The sequence below is a fragment of the Leuciscus leuciscus genome (genome assembly GCF_965113295.1).
Source record: "Leuciscus leuciscus genome assembly, chromosome: 5".
In the NCBI taxonomy this organism is placed as follows: domain Eukaryota; kingdom Metazoa; phylum Chordata; class Actinopteri; order Cypriniformes; family Leuciscidae; genus Leuciscus; species Leuciscus leuciscus.
Window position 1 is genome coordinate 30,234,270 of NC_138729.1, and position 8,781 is coordinate 30,243,050.

Sequence of the window (8,781 nt, forward strand, 5' to 3'; positions counted from 1 at the left end):
AGTTTTCAGCAGAGAAACATGATTTTAATTTCATAATAACTTTTAAATTGTATTTGCACAATAAACGATGTGGATTAAGATGTGAGGTAGGGCCGGGAAAGTCGACCATACCTCCCCAATCTTCTGAAGCAAAGCAGTTAGAAAGAGAGAGGAGTAGTGGGGGTTATGCAGATGCAACACATGCCTCAAAATGAATAATTAATCTGACGTTATTTCTCTTTCTCTTTTTTTGGCAGAGCTCGTTAGTGTTGGCCGCTGAATGGTCGCATGATAAATGACGGTGTGGCTCTCCCGGCTCTCTTTCACTAATTAGCGCTCTGTGAACTCCGTCGCCTCCGCGCGAACACAAACCAAATCCTATGAGCTCAACGAGAGTGAAAACATTTCTCTTGGTCTGCCCTTAGAAGTCTGTTGGCAGATCCATATATTTCCAGTGAACCCAGTCAGACTATTTCCACGTCAACTCATTTTACTCCAAATGTTACTGTGAGATAGGTCATTTATTTGATTCTGGACATGCGGCCAAGTAGCACACCAAAAGACAAACTTAGATCTAAGTCATTATGTAATGTTAAGTGAATGGCACAAATCTGTTTAAAGTGCTGCACTGAAAAAAATGATTTGTTGAATTTAATTTATGGTAAGTGGTTGCACACAATTGATTTAATCTACATTTAAACAAATGCATTGAGTTGAACTAAAATGTAATAAGTTCAACTTAATACATTTGTTTAAATGTAGCTAAAATCAATTGTGTGCAACCACTTACCATAAATTTTTTTATTAAATTCAACAATAATTTTTTTTCAGTGTGGGTTGCACAGTAAAAAAAAAAATCTGTTAAATTTACAGTAAAAAAAACAACAACCTGACAGCTGTGGTTGCCAGTCATTTACAATACGGTAGCAACATTTTACGTTTTACAGACTTAACTTAAATTTACAGTAAAAAAAGTATTTTATTATCTGACATAATGTTAATTTGTACTAATATCTGTTTTGTACCATTTGTAATACACTGACAACCACCAATCACAGTGATGATGAGTCACATGATGAATCAAAGATCATCACAAGCATCTTTTCCACAAGAAAGTTAGTAGTAATAGAAGCATGACATTTTAAAAATGCAATAAACATTAATTTAACAACATTAAATGTAACATAAAACCCTAATGTACATAACTGATTAGAAAAAAACTATGAAGAAACATAGTCATTTCAACAAAAATACATCAAATGTGAAGTGTCACGCAGGGAAATGTGGGAATGTCAATTTACAGGTTTCCACTGTAAATTATACAATGACTTGTTCTTTTTCACTTCCAAAAACTGTACATTTATTTAAATTTGCCCCTGTTGGAAAATGCCAAAAAAGCCTGTGTCTGTTGGCTATTCATGTTAAGTAGTAGGCTACCCAAAGCATTCATGCCATGTTGTACTTACCGTAATTTCGAGATGACAACACGTGATGTTCTATTTGGAGATATTCATATTCTTACCCTGGGAATTAGGCCTATATGTTTCTATGGCAACACTATCAACACCTAAATGAAAGTGGTCAGGTTGTACAAGTAGGAGCTCTCAGAAAATTGCCAGCTTACAAATTGTAATTACGTGCTCTACGACGATGTGAACGTGTTTTACAAGTTAAAATCTCCTAATTGCGACATGATGTGAACACACATTTATATCAAGTATTTTATTCATTTGTTTTTGCAAGCAAAAGACAGGAAAAAAAGTTAATTTCACACTTTCAAAAGCCTTGGATCATCTGATTGCGATATATTCCCTTCGATTTATATATTATGGTGTAGCAAAATCATGGCATCTACCAGCAGGATAACTGGGCCATGCTAAACATTCTTGTGCTAACCAGCCAAACCACTTTCACATGCTATCGGAAAGTTCCTACTTGTTACTTCCTACTTGTGAAGTTGTTATAATGAGCTCGTTGTTCAAGTGCTTTGTTTTCGGAAAGAATAGGAATCATTGAGGACACCAGTTTTTTTTTTTTTTTCTTGCCTGTTTCTTGGGATAATCTTGTGTATTAAAGATATTCAATTTTGAATAAGATGTAGCGCCATAACATTGAAAACCATATAAACATTCACTATCTAGAATAGTCAGCTTGCTAATGATTCTGGAATTTTGGTCAAACATGCAACATGCTAAATAGATGGTTATTAATTTATGTAAATATGCACTATTTTAACAACAAGGCTGGTGACAAGAAGTTAAATAAGAATACCAGTCACACAATCAGTTATTCTCCCCTCCGCTATATTTAAAGTTGATGACACGTCCAACTCGGAAACTCTAGTATCAAAATAATCTCAGAGTTACCCAGTAGTAGGCTATATACAACTTGAGAGGGTGTTTATGTCCAATTTCCGACTACAAAACTCTTATTTACAATTTTGCGATTGCACGTGAAGGCAGCATTAATCTCGTGGAACAACAGCAATCAACATTAATGGGAATGCTAATGGACAGCATACTGCAGGTAATACAAATCTTCATGATGTATTATACCTCTGACTTTCTGTTTAATGCACCGCTTTTCAGCAATCTGTTGAATCTGTAGCATTATACCTGAGTTGTGAATATTTTCTATATATATGTTGAACATTATAGGCTACTATGAAAAGACTGTGGCGTATACTGTATATCGTGCAATAATGGTAAAAGAAACAACTTTAAATTGAGTTTCAATCAAAACTTCTCCAGTTACGACTGTAACCATGGTTCCCTGACTACGTCTGAAGCATGTGTGCAACTAATCCAATCCTGATTGGCGCAACGTCACCCTGTAACGCATGACAGCGTTCCGCAGAAGATATAGGATACCCGGAACAATGCAGTGTTAGCTTCTGATTGGCTGAAGCAAGTCGCTCACAGGCATGCAGGAAGTGTGGCAGGGCAATGCAGTTTCTCGTTCCCTTCTCAGGGAACCATAGTTACAGTCGTAACCTGAGACTTTCCCTTTTGAGGGAACTCCATGATGCATCTGACTTCGACGCTATGGGGAAATAAATTCTCACTGTGTCATACTGACAAATGCCTGTCCTGGTGGGAGGCTCTCCAGGCACAACTTAGGACGAGAGCACTTGCAACCCTGGGGTATAGTCTAGGTCCAGGCTATAAAACCTTATAAATATGTGTAAGGAAGACCAGCCTGCAGCATCACTCCTGACAATAAAACTTTGGAAGCTGCCATACTCCTGGTAGAATGGGCCCTCACAAGCAGAGGCAAGGGCAAGTCGCGTGCCTCGTAAGCTGCAGAGATAGCCTCAACAATCTATTTTCTGATAGTCTGCTTGGAAACTGGGGAACCCTGTCTGGGTGAACCGAAACAAACCAGCAGCTGTTCAGTCTTACGCCTCTAGGCAGTCCTGTGAATGTAAATCTGAAGGACCCTAACTGGGCAAAGCAGATTGAGCTTCTTTTGGTCTCCCGACATGAAAGGAGGAGGATGAAAGCCTGCAGAACATGCTATATTCTAGCTGTAAGATGGCTTTGAACCTACCCAGGGCAAATTCCAGGCAGAAGCCTGCAAATCTCCTACCCTCGTAAGGGACATAATAGCCAACAGAAATGCCATTTTTAGTGTTAGGAATTTCTCTAAAATTCAGACCGGGGTTCGAAGGGTGCCAGGGAAAACCCTTCCAGAACCACAGCCAAATCCCAGACCGGAACTCTCACATGAACTGCAGGACTCAACCTCAAAGTGCCACAAAGAGGTTATTAAAGGGTGTCTCCCCAAAGAGGGAGATAGACCAGCAGAAAAACAACCCTGAATGAAGTCCATCACTGAAGCCACTGGGCAGTTAACTGGGTCCAACTGGTGTTCTCTGCACCATAAAGTGAAGGCTCTCTACTTTAGTTTGTAAAGTTTCCACGTGAAGGAGTTTTAGGATGGTCTCAACAACCTCGGCTGAGAGACCCTAGTTCACGAGTTGGTCTCCCTCAGGGGCCAAACCCAAAGCTTCCACATCTCCAGCCAGGGGTGGTAGATGGTGCTACTGGCCTTCAAACGAAGATCCCTCCTGACGGTAATCTCCCAAGGAGAGCTGTCCTGGTGAATCATCAAGTCCGAAAACCACACTCTGGTCGGCCAGAACGATCACAATCTAACATGATCTAAACTAATTTGCCATCTAAATTCTTCATTTAACCTATGGGACAAACAAACAATGAATATGGTGGGATGAAACACAGGGCTCTTGTTGAAGACACAGAAGCTAACGCTGCATTGCTCCGGGTATCCTTTATAGCTTCTGCGGTACATCATCCCACGTCACAGGGTGAAGTTGCGCCAATTAGGATTGGAATAGTTCCACACATGCTTCAGACTCAGTCACGCTGAGGCATTCCCTCATAGCGTTGACGTCAAACGCAGCGTGGAATTCCTTCAAACGGGAAACAACACATAGTGCAACTAGTCTGATTCTGACTGTCCAAATGACAATGTGTCGATAAAGATACACATTTTAGTTTTTTAAATAGTGAGACCAATAGTAAAGTAGACATTCTTTTGTTCATCTGTGATTTACATTGACCAGTGTGAATAACTCCTCTTCCACACCTTTGGTCTGACTGTTGGTCACTGTTGTCATTATGGCCTGGTTTCACAGACAGGGCTTAGATTAAGCCAGAATTGGACCTTAGTTCATTTAGGGCATTTAAGTAGCTTTTATAAACATGCCTTAGAACCAAAATGTACTTGTGTGCATCTTTAGACAAAACAACAACATATTTTAAGATATGTCAGTGCAAGTTACTTTTAGTTAAAACAGCTCAATGCATTTTGCTTTAATACATTTTAATCTGGGACAATACTTAAGCCTTGTCTGTGAAACTGAGGGTATATGTTTTAATGTTATTTTTGTTGTTGTTTTTGAACGTTATTAAAAAAAGAAATCTTCAAGATATCAGGTTATTTATTTATTTTATTAGTTTGTTCATTTTTGGCTTAGAGTATCTGAAAAAGCAGTTATTTTTCTACTTTTATAAAACATTTTATATGTTGTAGATCTATATAAACAGACAATTATCTTTGTGTGTGAGAAAAAGCTGTTTTTGTTTGTGTGTGTCCTGAACATGAGTCTGCCTCTCTCTTTCTCTCTTTCTGTGGCATTAGTGAAAGTGAGGGTGTGTTGAAGAATCTTTCTCATAAATCACACTATGTGCTGTATGATTATAGGACTCCAAGAGTGGTCAGTATATGGCAGTTTGTCATCTCTGTGGTGACTGTGTGTGTGTGGTCCCCACAGTATAGTTCAATAGAGATCCATTTAGCCAACAGCACTACAAATACAGTTTCCAGTTCTTGGTTTATGATTAAAAGAGCAGTTTACCATACACAAATATATGCAGACAAATATGGCAAACTCTTTATATATCTTTGTTACATCTCCTGCATCTTTAATTTATCTGCATTCCATAGACACACTCATTCAGGGAGATAGTGGACTTTTATTTGAGAGGGTGCATGTCTATGTTTTACTTCTTCAGAATAATCTGTTCTGTAGATGTCCTCAGCTAATTCATCTGATAGATGCATTTGGTATGTGTCTGTGTAAGATATCAAAATAAAAAGATCCAGTGTATTTGTATGTGTGTGTGTGTGCGCGCGCTTGGCTGGGTTACACTTAACTGAAAATTGCCACAAATGATTTGAGCTGTCATATTTTTTCTCACATTGACCAGACCACATGTGTTTTCCATAGACATCACATGACGCTGGCCATAAAGGATGTGTAACAAGGCCCCCCCGTCAGTGGTAGCCACTCCACCCCAACATACACTCTTCCAGCTATTACTATGTCACCGAAGGACCACCAACGCTCACTGTTTCATAACTATATGTGTTTGTGTACATGCTTGGTGATTATAGTTGCAGGATGCATTTCATCCACCACATCATTAATCATAACACCCCATCAGTTACTGGAGTTGTGATAAATATATGCACATGGCCATGCACACACATACAATACACCCTTCTCATTTAAAAGATATGGATCTTTCCTTCCCACACACACATAGAGTGTCACACCAGTCTTTTGAGCTATTTGGGAGGTTCCACTTTACCACCAACACAGAGGGTTGGAAACACCCAGACCCGCCCACCTGTCATTTTCTCCTGGTAGTCTTACATTACAGCATCTGTGAAGTTGCCTATACTATATCACTATTTTAACAGGATATTATGGTTATTACTGGTCTGTTTACTACAATTGTCTCGTTAATCAGATTAAAAAATATTTAATTATCAATTGTGCATTATCAGTTAGGTTAAATTAAGTGCGTAGTCAAATTTTAATTGTGGAAAAATCTAGGGAGTGGGGGGGATAGAATAGAGAAAATATAAGGTTCCTGTACAAACTTGCATTTAATGTGATGAATTGGTTGCATTTGTTGTGTGATTTGATTACGGGACTGTTTTGTATGATTGTGAGGACTGGCAGACTTCCTCCAAACTGAGCGCTCTGTCCTCACGTCTCCTTCCTAAACTAGGCATACCCTGTTTTTGTGAGTGTGTATTTTAAGTCTGGAGCCGATTAACTTGATCGTTTTTATGGCATTTTGCTACATGTGTGGCAGCTATGAGAATTTTTTGGATAGGAACTGAACCCAGTTCTATTCCCCCAGGCCAAATCTCTGTGTGGCATTCATACGTATCAAAGCCAATAATAAGGACCCTAACACACATTTGTACCAGAACATTCTGCCTGATAATATGCTTTGGATACATAAATGCTTGCTTCTATTCTATTCTATTCTATTCTATTCTATTATATTATATTATATTATATTATATTATACTCTACTCTGAAAACTCCACTTTTGCTTGCCAAAAAGTGTTGTGTAGTGCTTGGTGAGAGGATGGGTTTGAATGATCATCGTTTGAAACATTGCCCCACAGGCTATATGATTTATTGCCTTCACAAAAACACTCTTCTGTTTGCACAATCATCCAATTCCTTAAATGCACAATACCTATATAGTTTTCTGAACATCCCTATGGTAACTAGTTTCATCCAATCATAAATCATATTATGTTTGTTTGTGTGTGAGAAGGACAGGGACATGGAGATGCTGTATAGTTATCGGCCAACATTGATTCTACTTGAGTGTTTTTGCACTAGCTTAAAGGGATATTGCTTGATATTTCACTTTTTAAGAGTACTATTTCTTGAAGAGTGCTTTATAGGGACTTTTTATTTACACAAATTAGCTGAAATGTACAGATTTAAGAAGCAATTAGCTGAAATGTACAGATTTAAGAAGCCATTGTGGCAACCTACATTCACAGAAACAGGGCAACCTGACTGATCTACCTATGGCATTCTACCAAAACCAGAGAGGCTGAGGGCAACCCAAGGCTTTAGTGTTCCCAGAGACAATAGAAGTGTGACAATGTGAGCATGAGTGAGTGAGAGGGTGAAAGCAGTGTAGTCTCCCTCTCACCAAATGCAGCCTTGTGAAATTAGCTGCATAGTGCAGGTGCTGACCCTAGCAGAATGCATGACATCTCTCTCATTATACACATTCATATGGAGTGAATATGTTTATAACAGACTATACCCCAGTTTAGTACTATTTGGAGCTCAGTAAGTTTTATGTTATGACTTGTGGCCCACTTTACACTCAACAATTAATTTATTAACAAGTTTAACGTGTATAAATGTTTATAATGGCTTATTTAATGTTATTAATATTTCATTTATCATACATTAAGTAATCTTTTTACAAATACGCTACCGTTCAAGGGTTTGGGGTTGTTAAGTTTTTTTAAGTTTTTGAAAGAAATCTCTTAGGCTGCTAACCAGTAATAGTGTGAAATGTGATTACAATTTAAAATGAATTTTTTCTTTTTTAAGATATTTAAACAAATATTTTTTTCCCTGTGATGGTAAAGCTGTATTTTCAGCATCATTACTCCAGGCTACAGTGCCACTTTATTTATCGGAAATCATTCTAATATGCTGATTTGGTGCTCAAGAAACATTTATTTTTATAATCAGTAAACTGTTTAATATGGTTTATACCTCCAATATTTTCAATGAATGGAAAGAACAGCATTCATGTGAAATATAAATCTTTTGTAAAATTTTAAATGTCTTTTCTTTAACATTTGATCAACTTAACATGTCTTTGCTGAATAAAAGTATTAATTAAAATCTTACAAACCCCAAACTTTTTAATGGTTGTGTAAATAATATTTAATAATATCTTGTAATATGTAATAAATGGGTATATTTAACCTGAACTTTGCAACTCATTAGTGATAGATGTATTTACCCATGAGGGGGTTTAAGTCTACAGTCCTACCAGCCCAAATCTTTAAAAAAAAATCTGCATATGTATGTTCATAGGAGGGAAAATCACAGCCCAAACCCTACTATTAGTGGTGCATAATTTTTCCTTAATTGTTCTTTACATAATGAGTGTGGCTTGTGTAAATGCAACCATAGACACGCATTCAGGGTTTCACAGGGCAGATTCCCATGTGATTACGAGGGTTGTAATGATTGTCTCTAAAACCCAGTCATTCAGCTGCATTTGCATGCAGGCTCTCAGATTTGTTAAAAGATATACTGTATTTTCAGTCCCCTGCAAATGCTGTATTTAACATACAGACACCCACCATTTATCCCTGTCTATCTGTATATATCTCTCTGTGGTAAGGGTTCACTGAGCATCTGAGAAGACACAATCCGGTTCAGTGGTTCCAGACTAACAGTGAGTTGGTGGTCTGTTCTGTCTGATCACT

At 37.8% G+C, this 8,781-nt stretch overlaps 1 protein-coding gene across 1 annotated transcript in view; it reads left to right on the forward strand.

The window, feature by feature from the left end:
- Nucleotides 1–7,264, forward strand: part of LOC309498465 (uncharacterized protein) — a 41,960-nt gene extending 34,696 nt beyond the window's left edge. The window contains exon 7 of the mRNA XM_082169225.1: nucleotides 5,732–7,264. The gene's annotated coding sequence lies outside the window, so the exon portion shown is untranslated. The remainder of the gene's footprint in view (nucleotides 1–5,731) is intronic.
- The last annotated feature ends 1,517 nt before the right edge of the window (nucleotides 7,265–8,781 follow it).